Consider the following 24,496-nt stretch of genomic DNA (forward strand, 5'->3'; position numbering starts at 1 on the left):
CTAAAAGATATTACTTTTTTGAAGTGAATTTGTTATTGAGAGTTAATCTCCAGTCAAGAAGTATGGCCTGTGATCATACGGCTAGGGACACACAAATGATCGATCAACGGGATAAAAATATTAAGAGCTGAAAGTGAATTAAGTTAACCAAATATGGTAAAACAGTTGTTTGTAACGGGTTTTACCCGAATGTTGTTAAATTGGAAAACTGCGACCCACATAATTGAAGGCCCATAACATTATTTCATGACTATAAATTCTCAAAATTTAAATTGCTCTTTCCGTTTTATCAGATTCTGAAAAATCGGCTTGTGCACACAACTTTTCACAATAGTAACGGACTTGATTTTCACGAAGCATTCCGCGATTCCGATGGAAAAAACAATCATGAATTTTCTTTTCCATTCGATCAACCAGTTTCAGCAAACAAATTCTCAGGACAAAAAAGTATCAGTCTTATCATTCAATTTTTGAGTTTTCTAAACGGCTCATCTATTTCAGTTGGTCAATATTGGAATAACTTGCAGTTTCTTTGGCAAAATCTTGTGATGGGAACTCGTGTTTCATAATCAACTTCACAAAAAATAACTATCACAGAGGCAGAAAAAAGATTGAAATCAAAGTCTGTGAAAGGTTCAATAATTTCGAACACAGACAGAAAGGAACAAAACTTCTTGTGTTCAGAAATTTTCAATAAAGGGCCGTGTACACCATCCGGCATCGATGGATGTAGGTCGAAAAATAGGGCATGATGAGTAGCACTTAGTAGCCGGATGCTGCACTCCAAGCTGTTCCCCTCCAGACAGTGTAAAGACGGCCCAGTCACAAAAATAACTAACAAGTGGAGAGGAAAGCACCTATATATATAGCACACATAGGGAACTGGAATGGAAGGATTAAAATAAAAATGGAACATCAAGGAATAAGCAAAGGAATAAAGATAAGCAGCCAAACACTCAGTGCAGCCTTCCCTCCTCCACGACGGCGCTAATCGAAGTCTCACTGAGAACACGAGGCTTGAGGGCACGACATCCCCTCAAGCAGAGAACACAGCTCCTCAGAAGTGCGAAGCTGATTTTCGTTCGGATGTAGCTTATAGTGTCGGCGTACGGCTCTCCGCGTTTTTCGCTGATCTTGGTTGCGAGTTGTTTCCTAACGCGCGATGCTGATGGACCTGCACCACCCGAACAAGCAAATACCAGTGCATTGAAGCTGCTGTGTTTGGTTTCGCGGATTCGCTCTTCGTACTTATTTCGCTTGATGCTCTCGTGATATTTGTATGCATCTTTTATTGTCTTAGGGCAGCTCTTCGCATGAGGGTTGAAAATCTTCACATCGGAGAAAGTGCGATTAAAGCGGGAGCCTCACAGACCGTTTGCCTTGATGTCCAGTCGAGCGTCATCATCAGTGGTTGTGGAATTACTCGAGAAAACTTCTCCATCGAGCGACTGAAGTTTTGGCTCTATCTGTACATCGTGGCAAACGTCATCCATCAGGTTTGCAAACACATCTCTAATTTCGTTGTGTCGTAGGTGCGTATAACCGCCTTTGGCGCAATGGAGGGCATGGGTGAGGCTGAACTCTTTCCCGCATGGGCATATGGCTGGCGTGTTCTTCGCTTCCCAGGTGTAGCGAAGTGCTATTCCATCACGGAACTCAGTCTTCGTGAGGTCAAAACCATGTTTTGACAACGGAAGCGCGTTAAGCCAACTGGATGCTCCTTTCTCCGAGGCCAGCTGGATGGTATACTTCATTTCTGGTAGATTGTTTTCGATTCTTGTTTTTTTCGAGATGAGTTCACGTTGATTGTCTGCTTTCTGTCTGAGACTGATCTTGGTTTGATCTACTTCACATTGTTGAATATTATTGAATGACGCCAATGGTATTGAGAGTTCAATTGATTGCTCAAGATTTTTGTGGGAGGGCGATGTTAAGCCCACCCATTCTGAGAGGGAGAGAAGAAAGTTCTTTTTCCTCTTGGATTACTTCTTTGCCGACGATGTTCGGTATGACTTGGCCAAGCCGCTCCTCCACCTTGTCCAGAACCCCGTCCATGGAAGGTGCAGTACGCGAGAGGAAGCTCAAATCTGTTGAACCCCCTTCGTCAAACATGCATAGGCATTCTGGGGAGAGGTGAGAGCAAATTGACCAAGTCTCTAAATTTTTTGTGTATTTATATTCTGCATCTTTCAGGAAATTTTTACTGGCCTCAGAGCTTCCGATAACTGATCCCAGGACTCGAGCGCCCTGCGTGATTTCCACATTTGTGCCTGCAAACACAGTTGACGCTTGGCTCCTGGCTTAATTATCAACTGACACTTCGAAGGATTGACAAGATATCCATACTTGGGACCGAGCTCAGTGAGCTTGTCGAAGAGTGCCCTGATATATTTCAACTTACCGACGACGCTACCATCATCAGCATACCATTTTTGTGTCAAAGAGTCATTATGAAGTCTTGTTATTAGGGGTAGGATTGCGATTTCATACATTGCCATCGCAAGGGGATCGCCTTGTGTCGTACCTTCCTGAGACAGTATGGTCGACTTACCGATGTGGAGATGAGACGGGTGGCTATAGGAATTCTGTAAGGCAACATGCAAAGATGGACATAAGGATTTCACGTTCTCTAATGCTGTTCATCTATTGAGCACGTTAAAAGCGTTTCTGGCATCAATTAGTAAAATTGCTTCGTTTTTGGGATCATCAAAACTGTGGCGAAGCGAATGTATGGCATGTTCAATGCCACATTTCTGGCCCAGGCACAGCTGCATGTTTCCACCGAGGGATGTTAGATCTTGCCTGATGCAGTCGACGATTATGCGTCCGGTGATGCGGCGCATTACTTCACCAATAACAATAGGTCTCACACCAGGGCATTTATCCAGAGTCACTAGTCGACAACCATTGTATGTAATCAAATCATCCGGTGGTATTATGGACGTGGCCAGCCTCTTAGCAAACTTGGCAACAAGCTTGCACAGGTTCGTGGAGGTTTGCCCGAAAGCAGAAAGTAGTCTACGCCAATCATCGGCATCGAGACCTGAAGGCCCGGCACTGCCATGAGTCTTCATTGCGTGCTTTCGGACGAGCCTGGCACTGATTTTGTCGAAGACAGCGGGGTGGTAAGGAAGCGTGCGTAGATGTTCGCTCTGAATTCAGTTGGGCTCCAAGGGTTGACCTTCAGGATGTTTGTCGCGTAAAATCTCGAGGACCGGTCTACCGTCTATGAGATCGGTAGGTGCTAGCACGCCGCCTTTGTGGTCATCCGAAAGAACGCGAATAGCATTACTGATCTCACCACAAGACATGAAATCGTTGAACATCTTGAGGTCAGAGTGCTGCTGTTTGTTCCTCGAATTCATTCTCATTTGGATTGCCTTCGCTTCACAGAACAGTTCTGAGAAGTTGCAGCTGTACCATGCTTGCAGTCTACGCTTGATGGTCTTATTTTCGATCCATCGTCCGTGTTCTTTGTTCAACTGAGGGTTAGGTGCGGAAGTATCATACAGAGGGTCAGAGATATATCGGATCTATCCGTGTTTACGGCAATCGGGGAGAGGACACTGTGAAGGGCTTCGGCGAACTCTTCCCCTGTCTTGTTCTTACCAAGCGTGAAGAACGAGGGCTTCCAAGTGACAACCTCGCGGTATATTTCGCGCACTGTTACCGCGTGATGAGGCTTGGAAGTGGTCCCAAAAATTATTCGATGCTATGGCGACGGAACGTTCGGGGGCGTGCGATGTTGCAGGATCTATGAGTGCAGAGTCGGGAACGGTCAACGCGCTGTGTGGTGCCGGCGTTGCGATTGCTGTTTCGGTGGCTGCGGTGACCTCAGAGCAGCTTTTGCAGCTGAAGTTTGCGGTCCAATCTTTCGCTGCGGCTAGACCACTGCATTTCACGTGCAAATATTTATAACAAGTATGACACCAGACGCCTCACCTACGTAGGGGACCCTTGCAGAGTGAACAATGGGTTTGATCAGCCATCAAGCTGCGTGCTAGGAGTTGGGAACGCTGCACTGAGCGGGACTAGATTAAGTTAATTCCAGGAGAGTAATAACAGCAACGATATTTAAAGTATTGAATGATGTTAAACAGAATAATAGTGAAAACATGGTTTCCATGAAAGGAGAAGTGCACGGTGTCTTTACAGAACAGGTTAGTTTCAAGAACATTTCTAAATGAGGGTGAAACAATAAACAGCTTTAGGGCACAAGAATCAATATAATTATACAAAGCGTAATTAAGGGAACTAATTTTCTTATTTATGAGCGATTACAGCTTGTGGGTATAACTTTGGGAACAATCAAATTATTTGGGCTAAATTTAACAATAATCAATTGAATGAGGAATTTCCAATGCTCTATGAAAGTTTTAATACTACTACGGTGATCATTGAAGCCGGCAATTACTACTACAGTGTTCAGCTTCTGGTCTGGGTATTTATTGATAACATCACAGAGATCTAGCAGTTTAGCACCTCGATAGGAGTGAACACAACCCTTTATTTTACCATCGTCTATGTATTTGGTACGAAAAGTACCCAAAACCAAGTCCGAGCAGCTGGAGGGAAGAGGGTAGGCATCAAAACGTCCCATTCACGGAGCCTGCTAACATTCAAAACACAAAAAAATGCTCTAAAGATGAAGTTAATTAGAATGCTACGACCTGATGTGATGAAGGAAGATGGTTGGCATCAAAACATCCCATTCACGAAGCCTGCTAACTTTCAAAAACACAAGAAATTGTTCTAAAAAGAAATCTGTTAGAATGATACGACCTGATGTGATGAGTCGGACCTTGACTCTAACGAACCATACCCGAACCTTGCCTCTAAAACCCTCCCATTGGAGATCCCCAGTACAAGGATTTTGCCATAACAAATCTATTTAATAAGTTTATCACAACAATTAGGCTTGTGTTCAGAACAAATATATGCAAAAAATAATATTATCCTGAGCTCAAGGTGCGTAGTCAACGCATGGATTTAGAAAAGCTGAGCCGGACAACTTCCTCACTTCAAAAAGAACTAGACTTCAAGACCTAGTCGAGCCTCAAGTTCTATAGAAGCAATAAAACGCAACGGCTGAATGAAGCGCAGAGTTTTGGCTTAAAAAGCCATTTTGCATGCCGTGGAAGACGTGCGCGCCGAGCAAGCTGATATTTGATCAAGATTTAAAAAAGAATTGCCAATTTAAAACTTTCTTACGAACGTTTTCGAACTCTGAGTTTATCGTCAGTTTATAAACAATACAAAATGCTAAAGTGAAAAGCCAGAAAATAAAATGCAAATCACTAAAATCAATCATTCAAGGAAATTTAAAACAAATTTTTACATATCTACAATCGTATCTACAAAACATTTACATCTGAGTAAAAATACAATTTCGATTTGATGTAGCAGATGCATATCGACATGTTTTTTATTTAAAAACCTACATATTTTGCTTTAAACTTATTTTGGTTTTGTTCAATTGTAAAGTTGAAATTTTCGTTTCTTAACGTGTCTTTCAAGTTGGATTTTTGTCTCCAAACTAAGCTTTCATTGTCATTTCTCGTGTTCGGTATTCGTCGCGCATGTTGATGGCTGGTTTCAATGTTCTTATATAGAGCGCCTCTAGTGTCATTAACTTAGATTGGTTGCTGCGTTGGTCTAATATCTTCCACTGGAAAGCTATTTTATCACCGTTGCCCTCGATTGCATGTACTCCCATCAGTGAGTGCGCCTTGGCATGCTCTGCAACCCTTGTAGTAATATGTCGGCAAGTCTGCCCTACATAGATGGATTTGCATCCATTACAAGTGAGTTCATAAACCACGTGGGATTTGAGATCCTTATCAAAGCTAGACTTGAGGCTAGGTAAACAGCTCTTAAGTTTCCGAGTGGTGAAAATCGTCTGTTTAGGATGAATTTTGTTCAACTTCTTAACAAAATCATTAGAGATGTGGCCTCTGTACTGTAATGCAAATTGTTGTTTCTCAGTATTTTCCTGTTGTTTTACGGCTACACCCGCGTTATATCTATGTCCTTTTCTTTGTACTTTCATTCGCAGCTGGTTAATTGTATCCTTGATGATATTCCCTTGCAAATGCCTAGGATATTGATTACGTTCCAAAATTTCTTCATTTTTTGTCAATGCTTCATGGTGCGCTTCCCAATTGCCGTTGGCTCGGAACAGGTGGTGTATTTTTCCCTGTATTATGCTTTTCTTATGTTGTAGGGGTGCAGAGCTACGATAGTTCAAAATTATTCCAGTGTCTGATGGTTTTTGATACCATGTGCAAAAAATGTTCCCCTCCGGTTGTACATTATAATATTTATTGGTTTAAGCGAGAGGTGGCCCCTCTCAAACTTTATGAAGCCAAGGAAAACGAATTGTCAGCGGTATTGTTGTTGTTGTTGTTGTAAAGTCTTTTTAGCAAAACTGAACGGCATTTATCCCATGCTTTCAGTTTTGAAAATTGTCCATTTTTCTCTGCAGTTTTGGCAGTCGCATGCGAGCTGCCATGTGCATATTTTGTTTTTGTTGAAATTTGTCTACACTAATTTTTAGAGGAGCTCTATAATTCGTTTCTTGAGTCCAGTCGATGAGCTGAAATCAATCAAGTGGTTTAATTTGTTGACTAGTCGAGATGCGCGGAAGCATTTTTCCGTCCTAGTCCTTTGCATTTGAACAGTTCATTCGATCGTGATGACAAACACTGTGTTTGTAGTAGTTCGATGCTTTTTTGTGGTTCGTTTGAGAGCCGTGAAAAGTAGCAACAAACTTAGCAACTGTATGTACATCGGTAGCGGGAGTATATTCAACATTTTATCTGTGTAATGTATGAGCCAGTTGCACAGATCCAATTCACTACTTTCTTTTGAAAGTTTTCCGAGATGGAAACATTCGACTTTGACAACTATTTGCAATGAATTCCAAAAAAATATTTGCAATGAATTCCTGGAATGCAGGTCTCTCAGAATTTGAGCTGGAGTGCAGTTGAATGAAGAACTTTGAGATCATCCGAATTTGAGAAGATTTGTTTCGCCGAAAATTACGGCCTCGGTTAAAACAAAAAGGTCAAAACAAAAAGGGCCCTAGTAGCGATCTCTGAGGTACACCACTACAACTATTTCCCAATCTCACAAGTTGCTTCCGGTTTGTCAGGTAGTTGAATAAGACCTCGAAAATGCATCCTCCGACCCCAATTTCCGCAACTTTGCATAGTATTTCAAAGTGAGGCACCTCATCAAAGGCTTGGGAGAAATAAGTATAAAAGGCAATAATTTCACTGCAACTATCTTCGTCAAGCGCTTTGTAAACCCTTTGCAGCAAAGACAACTTGTTCGTGACTTTGGATTTTTGTCGAATAAGTCCGTGTTGACGTCTGGTGAGAAGTTTTCAGAATACAATGACCAATTGCCCTCTGAACTGCAGAAAATGAAAATTGCTGCCAACATTTGGCAAGCGAGTTCGGAAGGAAGAAAACAGTTAAAGATAGAATGAAACTCCTGCAAATTTAGAAAGTGAAAGTAAATGCCACCCAGGAATGTGGTTTTTAGCTAAAAAACATATCATGAAATAGCCTGCTAATCTCCATGAGATACTGCTGCTGAAGCATTCTGCGTTCCGCTCAAAAAGTTTATCATCAAAAGATTAAAAGCCAATTAGTCTAATTCTAAATTTAAAGACAGCATCGTCAGGTTATCAACTTTACTGGAGTGGTTTCAATCACCCTTATTGTGATACACTAGTAAAATAACTTGGATATGTTGATGTTGGCTCTCTGGTGAGTGGATTTTTGCCCTGGCACACTGGTTCTGGCTCACTGTTCCCATTTGGTTCGTAGAACCTTGCCCACACCAGAACCTCATCAGTTTGTCTTGTTTCTTCGCTCTTGCTAGTTTTCATTCACCATAACCCCTCCCCCCTCTCTTCATATTTTCTGTCCCCCTGTTGCTTCTGGTTTGTGTAGATGTGAAGGAGCAGATCGTCACCAAATGAAATGACAGAGACGTGCAAGAACTTGGCAATAGACACATTCAGAATCAATTACATCACAGAAAAAGGCAGGAATTGCAGTTCACACACACAGGGGAGCTAGGCTGGTGAATTTGTGCAATGTTTTGAACTGCTACCATGTGCAAAAAACTTGACACTGTTGTAGCAATTGCCGGATTTAATTATCACCACCTACCCTTCCCCTCCTCCTTCGTTGAGCATTTCAAATAATTCAGATAATTCTTGAAAAGTTTAAGCCTTCACACTCCGTCACATCTATGACAATTAACAAAAGTAATAATAATTTCTCTAACATTAATATATGTGACTTGATTTTTGCGCATTATAATTATATTGACTCCTGTCCCTTAAAGAATTTCACAGTGCCCCGTATTTTTATTATAATGTTCTCATAGCGAGTGTATTTTGTATAGTTTATACGCAGTTTTCATTTTTATGGTACTTCCCTATTCTCCTGTATTCTAAATTTTTGTTTTGCACACATTTAATCTCGTTTCTATACACCTGTCAATAATATTCACTGCAGACTTAACTTCTAGCCTTTTGTAGCCTTCTTTCCTCATTTCGACGCAGTCTCAGGGCAGCCAGTGCCAACGACATCTCAGTGGTGCTGCTTTATGGTGAGTTTCATTTGGTTACATCCATATTAGATGTAGTGGTTTGTCCACCGGCCATGAGTATTTTGATTGTTTCAAATGCCGACACTACACCACCACACGTACTACCTCTTATATATCAACCTTTACCTGCAAATTCGGACATCATCCGCAAATTCTGACATCATCTTAACTAGTCAATCCACTCCTTTCACATTGGAGGTTCCTTGGCAAAGTCCCACCAGCGCTTCCCGAGACAAAATCCAAAGGCACTTCAAGACAACTGCCCCGTGGAAATCAGTTATTCATTGGGCAAAAGAACAAAACAGTATAAGTTTGTGGATAACCTGAATAGGCTACTCCGATCAGTTGCCGAAAATCGGCAATATGCGGAGTTTGCCCTCTACGCTGCCATGCTCCTTGTACATCTTATACTGCCCCGAACCAGGAAGTGCAACGACGGTTCTGTCAAAAAGACAATAAGTAGACGACTCGAAACGTGGAGCCAATGGCAAGTAGAAGAGTGGTTTTCTGAAAGCAAAGCACTTCAGCTCCGACTATCAAAAGCTTCAAAGAAGAGTCGGAATGAAGTGTGCCACTTCAACCGCTTCATGCACCAAGGTAAAGTCTCCAGCGATATCCGTCACCTAAATTCAGATCACAAAGGCGGATTTCAATCTCTCAGTCAGTCAATAGAAAACTCCACTGTTCCAGATATTCCCAAAGAAAAGCACCCAGCTGCAAGCAAGCGAAGCCGACGCCATACTGAAACTCCATGTCAAAAATCCCGATCTTCCCTATCATCCTTCAATCTATGAAAGTATGAGCGCAGAAAATTTCAAATAAGCTGATTCAAAACGCCTTGATGCAAACGAGTAATGTCGTGTACTCACTGTTTTTGACAACTCCTTCACAGCCTTTGCACAGTTAGAACAAAACTAGCACGTCGAATTACCGCCGAAACTCTACACCTATATCATCTAGCCGCGTATATTGCCTGTATTTTAACCCTGCTTGACAAGAACCCCGGTATCAGACCTATAGGAAAAGAAGAAATTTTGTGTATGATAATCGGGCGATGTAGTGTAGCGTGTGTCAAACAAGATCTGCAAACTCTAAGAGGCAATACCTAGCTGTGTCTCTGGCAAAATTGCAGCTGAGAGTATGCCATTCACATGCTGAGGTCTTGTTTAAATGAAAAATTTAAGGACGCATTACTACTGATTGATGCTAAAAATGTTTTCAACCAAATGAATAGAAATCTTGTTTTTCACAATATTTCCAACTATTATCCTTCCTTCACAAACGCTGTGAATAACACTTACCGAGAACCGCCTGAGCTCGTTGTCGAGAAAGACACAATTTTGCCTCAAGAAGGGACAACTCAGGGCAATCCCCATTCTACGGCAATATACGACATAGCCACGTAACCGCTGATTAGTTGTGTTCAGACCCGCAATATTGATACAGAAGTGGTATGCAGACGATAGATCCGCTGCCAGAAAACTAACAAAACTTTTTTCGAACGCTTTTGCCTTGGTGGCAAGCCTTAGGGAAATCTAGTGAATAGTCCTAAATGTCAGTTAGTAGATAAGGAGTCGCAACTGTGAGCCAAATCTTTGCCAAAACTGATGTCTAAATTAATAAAGACATGCTTGTTTTAGGCTACGTGAATGGTGATAGCGCATCGTGCTCTGATTTTTCCCTTTTTTCTCCGCGTAATTTCACGTTTATGCTTGATAAACTCTCATCAATTGCGCAGACATCACCGCAGAATTGTTTCAGCTGCTAACCGATGGCGTTCAACAGTACATTTTGCACCTCAATCGAACAACGACGTCTTGACAGCCGTGGAATAAACTTTGAATGGGAAGCTTATACCATTCATAACCGGCCTCGAACCTCCGGAGGAAGCCTTTGGAGTTTTTACGCACTACCCTTGCGGTAGGGTGGGTTCAACAAAGCTAAACCGACTGCAAGTAGCAAGTACATGAGAATGCTAAGACTCGATTGACCCCTCCAACCTCCAAAACAATTTTGACCATCGCCGGGCAGAGATCGGTCAAAATCATTTGCAACAGAATTCAAAAATAGCCCGAATTAAGGAAGAAAAAACAAAGCTAGATAGTCCGAAAGAAGCAATGAATCATTAGACAAAAAACTCCTTGGAGCACGCTACACAAAAGAGTTCTTCTAGATGGCTAAACTCCCTGCAACTCTGAGGCGCAATTTCTGTCTAACGAAGTTTTGAGATTGACTAGACCTGAGATATGGCCCCGAGTTAACAAAAATGCCAAGTAAATATCTATGTGGTGACAAGTTCATTATCACGCATGCACGCCACTGCGCAAACGGCGGGTACACTCACATTCGCTTTAACGAAATACGAGACACGTTTACGAGTTTGAAGAACAAGGCTTGATATGATGTTAAAATAGAGCAAAGCTTCAGTCGCTTCAAGGAGAATCCTTTCCAAACAATTATACAATTACTGATGACAACGCTCGATTGACATCAAAGCGAATGGATTCTGGGAAACTTGGATCTCTAGGGCCTTTTTCGATGTCAAGATTTCAACATCTTCGAATCTTCATGCCCAAAAGCCATCAAAGATGCTTACTCATATCAATAACAACTTTAAAAAATATAATGAGACCCGTATTATTGAAGTTGAAAACAGTTACTTCAATCCTCTAGTTTTCGTCCGAACTGGTGATGCTGGCCCTCCGCCATCAAAGTCACGAAAAATTAGCTGAAAAAAAAGCTGATAAAAAATGAATGATAGTCAGACACCATTAACTTAATCCAAACCCAGGTAAGCTTCGCACTCCTGCGAAGCTGTCTCTCAGGTCTCAGGAAATTTAGAACCCTCCAGAAGTCATACACAACCAGAAATTTTTCTGTGTTTGCAGGTGTTGAAGAAGGAAGACTTCACGGTTCAAAATTCACTCACCTCTAAGTCTTTCTTTTTTTATATTTGATTTCCTCCTCATTGTTTAAGTAATTTTATTAGACAAATCTAAAAGCAGCTACCTGATTCAGCTGACGTCATTGACCTTCGGTACAAGTGCTTTGTGTTTATCTTCTGTGAGACAATGCTATGAGCATCCATTTCTGGGGTTAATTTACAAACGCTGCTGGAATGCTTCATATTAGTGGCTCTCTGTTCCGTCAAATTGGTGGATCACATCCCCGTTTTATATCTATATATTTTACAATCATTACAAGGAATAAAGTTTTTGAGTTCCCGAAATTGATTCATTTGCTTAAACCGAACTTTTCAACTTTCGAAAGTCTTTAATCTTAATAATTTCCAAAATGCTATTATACTTTTTCTTTTCTGAAATTTTGAGGGACTGTTTTCCTACAGTAGCATAATTTTGCGTCTTTATTGCATTTAATTTTCGAACAATCCAATCCATATCAACAACCCAATATTTGAGTGCCAACTAGCCCCCACGGTATTCCTCGCGTGCGTTTAATTTCCGTTTTCGTTGACTTATGTGCAATGCCTCCCTGTTGATCAACTTCGTTGGTCACTGAGTTGCCAATTAGACGCCTTTGTCAAACCACGGCACTCACTAACGTGATGCCTGACCATTGAATCAATTTTCTGGTGCTCTGTCATCATTGTGGTAACATGACGGCAAGTCTGGCCGACATAGGTGTATTCACATCCACTACATCATATTTCAAAAACCACGTGAGATTTCAGATTTTTATCGAAACTCGACTCAAGCGAAAGCAAGCAGGTTTTCATTTTCCTAGTCGTACAAATAATATTTGACTGTAATATCTTCTGTAGTGTTTTTCCAATTGGACTTTTAAGTTGCCTTTGTTTTGCGTTATAAAAATGGAGATTTCCTCTCGAATTTTTTGCTAATGGTATATCTTTTTTCTCGGTGTTTGAGGCTCTCTGCTTCCCTGCTATTGTTTCGAGAGTATCATTCACAATTTTCCAAGTTTAACTTTCAGGGTACTAATTTTTCAAACCATATACCCTGATTTGTTTTAAGTGCCTGGTCAAAAATCTTCCAATTACCCGTGCAACGGTAAAACCTTCGCACAGTGCCTTGCGCTATATTTTTCTTACGTTGCAATAGGGCAAAACTACGAAAGTTTATAATTGTAGAGGTATCAGTAGGCTTAGGATACCATTTGCTTCAAAACTTATTTTCATTGCTTACCCATCATTTCATGTCAAGAAAAACCAGTCCGGCAGTTGCATCTACATTTTCTAATGTAAACTGAAGGTTTTTATGCAATGCGTTTAATTTTTCGAGCTACGCTTCACTTGTTGATTTTTGGTGCATGCAATATCGTCAACCCTAGCGCAGAAAACCTTGTCTCCATCTTGAGTTCTGATTTTGGGTATTTGTTGCAGTGATTACAGAACCATACAATATCCCGCATTAACTTATATTTGTCATTGATTATTTTCTGGCACTTCACATGAAAACAAATTTTGGTAGTACTATTCAAAGCTAACTTTCGTGAACAAATCGGACAGTGTTTCCTCAAGACTGGCTCAGGAATACAACTTTCTTCTTTTCTTCGAACGATTTCATCCAAATGTTTGCCAATTTGACCGCCAAAGATGCACCCACTGATAGGCCGTAAATTTGGCAGTATTATTTTTTGTTGATTTTGAAATTGGCATTTTGTCACAGCAAATTTTAACAGAAGTTTTAATGTTGATCTATATATATCTGGAGCGTTGTCACCTGAATATAGAGACTTTAGAGCTATTTCTATCGATTCCGAAACAGACACTTTTGTGTATAAAATTTTAAAGTCTAACGAGACTATCTGCTTGTTGTCATCAAGCACAATTAGCTCAAATTTTTTACGTGTGGATGTTTCAAGGTTTGCTCCGGGAACCTTCTCCAAGGTATTTGTTTAATTTGTGGTAACTACTCCGAGGAATGGACAAAACTGCTCTCAGTGGCATGTCCATTTTCTGAAATTTTGCTGAACCATACATACGATCTCCTGTTGTTTGGAGTCTGTAGTACATCCGCTCACATATCGACTCCTGTTTCCTCATTTCTAGCGAGATTCTGTTTAATTTTTTTTTTCAACGTTCACATTTATACTATCGTTCTCACTTTCCATTTCTTTAAACTGCGGACAATTAAGAAAATTCAGGAGCTTTCGTTCAGAGGATTCCCTCTTCATTGAGCAATAACATTTCAATTTGTAAAACCGAATTGCCAAAATTTTGTTCTTATTCAAGTGTTTATTTTCTTTGACAATGCAGCTCTCTGTAGGTGCCTCTTTCACGTTTTTGGCATACCACTTGATTGCAGACTCGATTTCGCACGGTTTTTCACCGGAAGTTCCGTTTCCGCGTAGTAATCGCACTAGCTTATCCACCTCTGCTGGAAAAGGAATCTCATTGAATTTGTCCTTCGCTGGATGCGTTGGGCCATACGAAAGCAGTTCTTCGATTCGATACCACCAAGTGGTCTGATTGAAAAATTGTTGGTCTCACAAAACGGCTTACCTTGTCACTGCAAAAAAATTTTCCAGCTTCGAAAGAATTTTCATTTTTTTCCTTCTGCAAAAAGGATCAATATTTTTGCTTAAATTTAAAACAATTGGTAACAAATATATACCATTGATATTTTCGATTAGTTCAACCAGCTATTTTTGACATTCCACTTTGATTTCTCAGCCTTTTTTCATGCATGCTTTAGCGATTCCTTCAGTGGAAACTATGCACCGCTTGCTCAAAAAAAATGTTTTCAGAGCACTGAATTTTAGAAAATCGGGAATCAAATCGTTAATCAAACAGTTTTCAAGAAAAAATTTTCGAAGATGCATTTACAAATTTTTCCAGAAATTTTGCGTGTTCTAAGTACGCATTCCATGTTTCACATTTTTGTAGAAAAGTTCTCATCCGAACGACCGGGATCAATGCAGCAGACATATGCATCTCGCAGGGAAAGTTCATCAGAACTACGGACAACACTCTCCGGAAGTAACCGGTTGGTTTCTCTAGCCTGACGCTTTTTTCTGGCGTTTTGCTCTTTCTTACCCAATTTCTGATTATCTCTACCTTCGTTCAATAACTTTGTTAGAACTGAGTGCTTCCACAAAACTTCTAGTGATACTTCTAATTCTTGGATACCTTCTGATGCAGGGCTCTACACGGACTTTGAAACCACGTGAATCTCTGTTTCCTGCGTGAGATGATATGCTTTGTTATCAAAGGAATTATCGGTGTTCCAGTTGTAGGCAAGTGGTTAAGTATATTTGTTGCCACTTCCCGTTGACAGTAGATAATAGCCTTGTATCGGAAGCTGTTCCTCCTCAAGTACTTGCACAGCTTTTCAGCTGAAAGTGGTTTTCAGTTTGATTGGTGCTTACTCAGGGTACCATTAATAGTGTTGTGCCAAATAACTAAGTCATCGTCTCAACCACGTGCTACAGTGTATTGGGTACTGCACGAAAAAAAGAAGCACGTTCTTAAGTTGATTGTAGGCGTAGGGATACAGCTTCAGGCCTGGGACCACTGTGTTGTGGGTTAGAGTGACCCGTTTGCTTTTGAAACTAATAGTAATTATTGCATGAAAGATGGAACTTGCCGCCAGTATCTTCATGATGCTCTCAAATTTTTTCATTTCTAAGAATATTTTTAGATCTGCATTTCCGTCGGCTATTTACAAGTGAAACAGTTTAATAGTATTAATAGTAATTAAAAGAAACCAAGAGCCAATTAGTCTAATTCTAAACTTAAAAACAAACTTTTAGTTATATCATCAAATCTCACCTATCAGTGTTGCATTAAGTAAATTACAAATGTTAGAACGAACCCCAACACAACGACACTGTATTCAGCAAAAAAAACTATTGGTACCATCAGAGTAAACCTTTCAATTTTTTGTTAGAAAGCTAAGTCATTAAAAAAAATTATGTACAAATATGTTCGCTATATCTAGCATAATCAGCTAAAAAGCAACTTAAAATTATTCTGCTTTCAATTAAAATGATTCTCATGACTCTCGAAGTAATACACTTAGCACATTGCTGAACATCCGCGATGAGAAACGTATCCAGGAATTGACATTTAAATACTAGTCAACAGATGTCATATTGCTGGATTCGAAAGTTAGTTTTAGCGAGTCAAAACATCGAGGTATGCCAAAAAAAACAGAAACGGGAGAAAGTCACTATGAACTTCAAAAATCCAAACTGAACGTTCTTGAAAAAAATATTGAAACTAAATCAATAGACGATATTTCTGGAATTTTTGTTCTACCGATAAACAATATTCCAAGAACCCCTTGTTTTATTGTTTTGGCTTATGATTTGAATTCGAATCATTTTAATTGTAAACAGAATAAATTTAAGTTCTACTCATTTGATTTTTGTGAAATTTACTAATTTCATCCGCTTAAATTTACGCAATTTTTTCCCTTCTTGATTTTTTCAACAATTTCTATGCGCTATTTTTAAAAGATAAAATAAATTACACAAACAAAACTCAGGTTGATCTTGTGGACTAGGGACTTGAAGATTACATTTTTGGGAGTGAAATTTTCTTTAGTAAGATGAATTTCTTCTTTTGCGGCGTCAGTAACCAGGTTCTGAAGTGTTAGTGCAATTTTTGTTCCTTTATTCATTGGATTATTTCCAATATCTTTGTTTTCTGTCCTGGTTTTGCTATTATATTTGATATTTTGGAAGTAGTATCGAGAGCGGTGGGTGAGAGAGAGAGAGAGAAAGAGGGAGAGAGGGAGAGAGAGAGCGAAAGAGACAAAGACATATAGAGATGGACATTCAGAGAGAGGCAATTGAACTAATTTTCATTGTGAAAAGAAAAAATATTTTAAATAAGTGTACAAAAAATCTTTTATCATGAATAATTAAAATAGATAACTGAATGCTAGTATATTGTTTTTATTGAAATTGAGGACACTCCAAGTGAAAGTACATGAAGAATTAGCGCCATGAAATGATGTTTCACTTTGGGATCATTTGCAGGGAATTAGGAGAGAGCTTTTATTTTTTTAATATTTAAGATGTTCCCATAGCCGAAGGTCAAACTATCTTGTTGCATCTCATTTTCAAACTGCGAATAGCAATATTTTCTGAGACCTAGGGGAAAATCGACAAATTTGGAATACGGAACTTTTTTGTTTGTGCTACTCCGGTTCCTTGTGGTCCCCCCTTACAGAGCACTGGCCATTACATCAGTAAACCAATATGTAAATCATAGTAAATTATTATGTTGAAATACGGCACTTAAGTCTTGGCAGCCAAATAATTGCACCCAATAAACGGGGGGCACAAATGTAAAAGACCTTGGAATACAGCAAAAACATTGCGTTTCTGGTGTCGAAAAAATGTTGGGTCCTTCCCATTAGAGCCCCAACCCCAAGAACAAATTGTCTACCCAATACGTTATGACATTTTGGCAACTAACCAAGTTTAAAAAACATTGAGCCGCTGTTTCTCTTCTACAATAGAACAACAATCATATTCACATTCCGAATTTACCAAACAACTTGGTCAGTATATACATAAGTATATACATATACATATACATATACATATACATATACAAAAAACTATATACATAAGTTATAATTATATTTGCGAGTATATAAAAAATTAAAGCAAATGTTCCTTAAACAAAAGTGTAAAAGACCACAAAAATCATGAATGTACTATCTCAATTGATTTTTGTTTTTCCAATATTCTGAAAATTTGCAAGTCTCTTAGATCAATCTTGTTTCCTCATTTCTAGCGAGATTTTGTTTAATTTTTTTTTCAACGTTCACATTTGTACTATTGTTCTCCCTTTCCATTGCTTTAAACTGCGGACAATCAAAAACATCCAGGAGCTTTTGTTCACAGCATTCCATCCTCATTGCGCAATAACCATTCCCTTTGTCAAACGGCACTGCCAAAAGTTTGTTCTTATTGAAGTGTTTGTTTACCTTGACAATGCAGCTCTCTATAGGTGCCTCTTTCACGTTTTAGGCATGCTTTAGCTATTCCATGAACAACCTTAGCTGAAAAATATGCACTGCTTGCTCAAAAAAAATTGTGTTCTGAACACTAAACTTTAGAAAATGGGGAATCAAATCGTTAATCAAACAGCGTTCAAGTTAAATTTCTCGAAGATGCATTTACGAATTTTTCCAGACATTTTGCCTGTTCTATGTACGCCTTCCATGTTACACATTTTTGTAGAAAAATTCTCATCCAAACAACAGGGATCAATGGAGCAGACTTCTGCATCTCTCACGGAAAGTTCGTCAGAACTACGGACAACACCGTCCGGAAGTAACCGGTTGATTTCTCTAGCCTGACGCTTTTCTTTGGCGTTTTTCTCTTTCTTTTTATTTTCTGATTATCTCTACCTTCGTTCAATAGTTTTGTAAGAACGACTGAGTGTTTCCACAAAACTTCCAGTGCGTGCTATTTATGTGATACCTTCTAATGCAGGGCTTTAAACAGATTTAGAAACCACTTGAATCACTGTTTCCTGCGTGAGATTATATGCTTTGTTATCAAAAGAATTATCAGTGTTCCAGTTGTAGGCAAGTGGATAAGTATATCTGTTGCCCGTTCCCGTTAACAGTAGATAATAGCCTTGAATCGGAAGCTGTTCCTCCTCAAGTAGTTGCACAGCTTTTCAGCTGAAAGTGATTTTCAGTTTGATTGGTGCTTACTCAGGGTACCATTAATAATGTTGTGTCAAATAACTAAGTCGTCGTCTCAACCACGTGCTACAGTGTGTTAGGTACTGCACGTTCTTCACATGGCTGTAGGCGTAGGGATACCGATTCAGGCCTGGGATCGCTGTGTTGTGAAGTAAGATAACCCGTTTGCTTTTGAAATTAGTAGAATTTATTGCATGAAACATGGATTTTGCCGCCAGAATCTTCATGATGCTCTAAAATTTTTTTTCAATTTCATGAACATCTTTAGATCTGCCTTTCCGTCGGCTATTTGCAATTGAAACAATTTAATAGTAATTAAAAGAAACTAAGAGCCAATTAGTCTAAATCTAAACTTAAGAACAAACCATTTTCGCTATGACTAACAACGTCAAGTTGTCAATTTTACTTTATGAGTGTTTAAAATCACATCCGGGAACTCAATTCCGGAATCAATTCCGGGAATTCAAAAACTTTAATCTCTGTAATGATTGTTGATTGATTTCCATTTCGGTAAAGCTGATAACCATCAAAAGGTTTGATTGACGAACACTGACGCTGGTGATGGCAAAAGAGTTTTTAGAAAAACTCAATTGTTAATATGCAAATCTAACGAGTACTGCAATAATTGAATCAAATGGTTGTAAGAAGCTGAGTGAATTGATCAATGAGAGACCTCAGTCTGAAGTATTTTCCTTTTGACAATGTTGACTGAGTGCAACATATGGGAAACTAAGAAGCGTGTCATTTTCACACACATGAAAGAAAAAACAAAAAATTAACATCAAGGACATAGACAAAGTCCAACTATTATTTTTTAAACTGTTTAACGGCTGAAACGTGGTTGACAGTTGTAAGATCTGAAGAGATTTTTTTTAAAAAAACAAAGCTCAAGCTTTTAGCTATATCGTCAAATCTCACCTATGAGTGTTGCATTAGGTAAATTACAAATGTTAGAACAAAACCCAACCCAAGGACCCTTCATTCAGCAAAGAAAACTATTGGTACCATCAGAGTAAGTCATTCAAGTGATTGTTAGAAAGCTAAATCATTTTAAAAATTTTATGTACAAATATTTTCTCTATATCTAGCATCATTAGCTAAAAAGCAACTTAAAGTTTTTCTATTTACAATGAAAGTGATTTTTATAACACTCAAAGGAATACATGTAGCACATTGTTGAACACGCGCGATGAGAAACGTATCCAGGAATTTACAAATAAATACTAGTCAACAGATGTCATGTTGTTCGATTCAAAAATTAATTTTAGCGAATCAAAACTTCGAAATATTCGAAAAAAGTCACTAAGAACTTCAAAAATCCAATCTGAACGATCTTGAAGAAAAAATTGAAAACAAATCAAAAACGATATTTGAGAAATTTTTGTTCTATCGACAAACAATATTCCAAGAACGCCTTGTTTTACTGTTTTTGCTTATGATTTGAATTCAAATCATTTTAATTTTAAAGAGAATAACTTTAAGTTCTACTCATTTGAATTTTGTGACATTTACTAAATTCATCCGCTTAAATTTACGCATTTTTTTTCCTTTCTTGATTTTTTCAACAAATTCTATGCGCTATTTTAAAAGATAAAATAAATTACACAATCACAACGGCTGATCTTGTGGACTAGGGACTTGAACATTAAATTTTTGGGTGCGAAATATTACTTAGAAAGTTGAACTTCTCCTCTGGCGGCGTCAGTATCCAGGTTCTGAAACTTTAATGCAATTTTTGTTCTTTCGTCATTGGATTAAATGCAATACCTTTGTTTTCTGTCCTGGTTCTCATATTTTTTTTATATTTTGGAAGTAGTCTCGAGAGTGTTGGGCGAGAGAGTGTGTGTGTGTGAGAGAGAGTGAGAGACAGAGAGAAAGAGGGAGAGAGGGAGAGAGAGAGAGAGAGAGAGAGAGGAGAGAGAGAGAGAGAGAGAGAGAGAGAGAGAGAGCGAGAGACAAAAGACATATAGAGATAGACATACAGAGAGAGGCAGTTGAACTATTTTTCACGGTGAAAACAAAAGATAATTTAAATGAGTGTACAAAAAAACAATTCAACATGAGTAATTGAAAAAAGAAAACTGACCCACCCCCCCCCCCCCCCCCACCGTTAAAGAGCACTGGCCATTACATCAGTAAACCATTATGTAAATCATAGTAAATTATTATGTTGAAATATGGCACGTAAGTCTTGGCAGTCAAATAATTGCACCCACTAAAAGGGGGCACAAATGTAAAAGACCATTGGAATAAAGCAAAAACATTGCGTTTCTGGTGTCAAAAAATGTTGGGTCCTTCCCATTAGAGCCCCCACCCCAAGGACAAACTGTCTGCCCATTATGTTATGACGTTTTGGCAACTAACCAAATTAAACTAACATTGAGCCCTTGTGTTTCTTCTACAATAACAATCAGATTCACATTCCGAGCATACCAAACAACTTGGTCAGTAAATCTGATTTTCGCTTGTTTGCTCTAGTCAGCATGAAGAGATAGTTTATATAATCTGCAGTATCAATCAACAGTAAAACTTGTAAAACAACTAAAGAACGTAAGCGAACAACAATCTCATTTGTAAATTAAACAAACAACATTTATCGCTTTTTAATAAATTTCCTCGGCTTTTGACCTCGATCCAATGCAAAATCAGTCATTTTTTGGATCAATTACGTTTAATTCAAAATAAAATAAAAAACAATCCGTATAATGTCTCGAATGAAAAAAGTATATACAAGTGTTATAAATTACATTTGTGAGTATATAAAAAAACTAAAGCAAAATTTCTTAAACAAAAGTTTAAAAGACCACAAAAATCATGAATGTACCATCTCAATTGATTTTTACTTTTCTAATTTTCGGAAAATTTGCAAGTTTCTTAGATCAATATTGATTGTGACACGATAAATTTTTTCATGTCTCGAATGTAAAAATGTATGTTCTTTTAGAAATCAATTTTGTGGTATATCAGTAACTTAAAACAATAATTTTTTGAAAAAAAGTTTGCAAAATTTCAAAGATTGCGGACGAAGAAGATTTCAAGTGATTTTTTTTTATTATTTGGAAAATCTGCAATTCTGTTAGATGAAAATAATTGTGTTTTTCCGGTAGTTCAATATAGCGGTAGTTAAAACGAGCCTATTCTCAATCTTCTCCTGGCTTGTTTACTTCCTCTTCGACATTTTCGATACCACCATGTGACTATTCTTTTCTTTCAAATAGGTTTTCCATCAATTCATTCCTAAAACTGCGTGGAATTGGCGTGCTTTTAACTCTACTTGATTTTAACGATTGGTTAAAGGAGAAGGCCAATGCACAGGATTTAATGAAAGACACGGCAACTAAAACCAAGAATGAGGATACCATCAACCCAGTAACCATAGCAAATGTTGCACCGAATGAATTTGCCGCAAATACGCAACAGAAATTCGTCAACAACTGTCCCAAGCAGCAATGAAAGCAAAGGTAGTAATTGGCTGAGGAAATTTTGTCTCATCATGGAAGAAATATTGATGGTGAGTGAGTAACACTTGTAGAACAGTTGATGAACACATGCCAAAAAAAGGTTCACATGTAAATTGAACGTATACGATTTCTGCTTTCAACGCTTTTTCGAATTACACACTCGGATTTTCACCTCGGCCAAATCCCATAAAAAATCAATGCATTGCATCGACAAAATCAAAAGCAGGTAGTGTAATGTCACGTCTGAAATACACACACACACACACACACACACACACACACACACACACACACACACACATATATATATATATATATATATATATATATATATATATGTGTGTGTGTGTGTGTGTGTGTGTGTTTGTTCAAATACACATTTATATATATATATATATATATATATATATATATAATACGTATATGTTAGAAATTAAGTTCATGAGTTCGTAAAAATTTTCAGCAGACACTCCTTAGAAAAGGTTGATATATGCTGAGGTTCAGCTTGAGATAAAACTAAATTTTATGAACGCTTGTATGAATTGGCATATACAGCACTTAAAAAAACGTATAAGGCGATGTTGTTTTTCGCACACAAAATTCAGGTCTACTAAATGAATTTACCTTTTAAATGAGGGATCTTTTAGGAACATTTGACAGAACATTTTGCCATACCAGGTTTTTGAGAAAGGACCTTTAAATTCAACAGGTCTGTAACCCAAAAAAATATACAACATGAGAGCGAAACCACTTATTTTGAGGAGCATAGTCAAAACTTCATGGCAAAGAACGGGCAAGAGGGAGCTATATATGCGGAGCCTGTGGACGGGGTTTCTCTTACGGTATAAAAACTTATTGGAAATGTGGTAATTAATGCAAAAATGTATTATCGGGGTAAAGTGGTTACTAAGAAACCTATTAAATTTCATGGATATGTTTCTCGAAAACTCTTTTCATAAAAACGACATATTTTGAAGACAACTTAGAAAATTATTGTTTTGAAAATAAAGGTGAGCAAACACGTCAAACGTTCAAATACTTTAATGAGGAGGACCCTACAAAAATTTTTGTTAACAACAAGACCACCTTTACCTGCCGAAAAATTTTACACAAAAACAAAAAGGAAGATTTTGCATTAGAAGTCTTGGAGAAAAAAGCAATTAGTTTGTGTGGACAGCAGTTGAAAATAACCGAAGTCCCATGTATTTTTACTCCGCGAAAAATTCACAACTGAAAACTGGTAATCTTAAAATAACCATGGAAATGTTTCTTTCGAGCGTTATTGACACCTTTAACTTCGAACTTCTCAAAAAGAGGGAACTTTTTTCATGAAAATTAGAACGCTCCAATGTAAAATTCAACAACTGAAAATTCAAAAAATAATTGAATTATCAAAAAACCTAGTGAGTCCATCAGTAATGCTTCTTCAGAAAGGAACTCACGTTGAAAAAACAGGATCTGTTTTGTTTGTTCATAAATGTGCCCTGGCAGTAGCAACAATGACTAAGCTTCCTATTTGCACACAAGAAGTTCTTTTGTTAACAGAGGTTCAGAAGTTTTCTTCTATTACATATATGGACCCTCTCAAACAAATTTTGTATCATAATTTTGCAATCGCTGCCTGCATCCTTCTGTACCTAAATTTTGTCATATTAGAAGACAGCAGTTTTCAGCAATATGGAGAAACGCTGAATAAATTCAATCGTGAAATATATCAGTGGCCGAAGAATACTAACTTATGCGTAAAAGATCAAAACCTACATTGTAGCCTATTCTCGAAATCAGACTTAAAGCAGAGCAAAAATTAATAGGCCATAATAGTAAAGGAATTCTCAGTCGTGAAGCATTCCAATATTCGGTTGAAAAGTACAGTCATGAAATTTTTATTCACTGGAGCAACCAATTTCAGCAGGAAATCTTTCGAGCAAATGAAATAACAGTTTTTCAAAATTTGGAAATTGAACGCTTATACATTTGGTTAAAAGCGAAGGACATTGCTGTGTCGGATTTAATAGTCTACCTCAACATTCAACTTGTAAATAGCATTACAAAATTTTTCACTTAATTAGGATTAGTTATTAAGGGAGCGTCATGGCAACAAGTATTGCGGAATTTGAACCCGTCACGCGAACATTTTTGTATATTCAATTTCTCAAATTAGTAAATGAACGCAAAGAGCAAAAGAAAAAGAATGAAGAAACAGAGTCTTTAAAAGATTCAGTTGTTACCAAGAGAGAAAAGACCAAAAACATGGGAACGTCTGGAGTTCGAGACCAAAGAGAATTGTCTGGAGTTCAAGAGCAGAACAAATGGGAATGTCTAGATTTGAAGACTTTAAAAGAAAAAAAGAGAAAAGAAGAGGTCAGAAGAAAGAAATAAAAAGCTCTCATGATTTCAAGACCAAGAAGAAGAAAGAAAAAATGTTGTCTTGAATTGAGGACCAAAAAAAAAGTTGCCTTGAGTTTAAGACCAAAAAAAGAAAAAAAAATTGTCTTGAGTTCAAGACCGCAAAGAAAGTGAAAAATTTTGAGAGCAAATGAAAATGATTGACGAAAAAGTGTCCTTAAAATACTCAGTTGTTTAAAAAAAGACCAAAAAAATGGGAACATCTCTAGTTCGAGACCAAAGAAAATTGTCTTGAGTTCAAGAGCAGAACAAATGGGAACGTCTAGATTTCAAGACTATAAAAGAAAAAGAAGAGAAAAGAAGAGATCAAAAGAAAGAAATAAAAAGTTGTCATGATTTCAAGACCAA

General features: G+C 38.1%; 1 protein-coding gene across 1 annotated transcript in view; it reads right to left on the reverse strand.

The window, feature by feature from the left end:
* LOC142349250 (UDP-N-acetylglucosamine transferase subunit ALG13-like) overlaps window positions 1-4,917 on the reverse strand; it is a 61,198-nt gene extending 56,281 nt beyond the window's left edge. The window contains exon 1 of the mRNA XM_075400686.1: window positions 4,886-4,917. The gene's annotated coding sequence lies outside the window, so the exon portion shown is untranslated. The remainder of the gene's footprint in view (window positions 1-4,885) is intronic.
* Window positions 4,918-24,496: the final 19,579 nt, after the last annotated feature.

This window comes from Convolutriloba macropyga, chromosome 11, assembly GCF_964194025.1.
Source record: "Convolutriloba macropyga chromosome 11, txConMacr16.3, whole genome shotgun sequence".
Taxonomy (NCBI): domain Eukaryota; kingdom Metazoa; phylum Xenacoelomorpha; order Acoela; family Convolutidae; genus Convolutriloba; species Convolutriloba macropyga.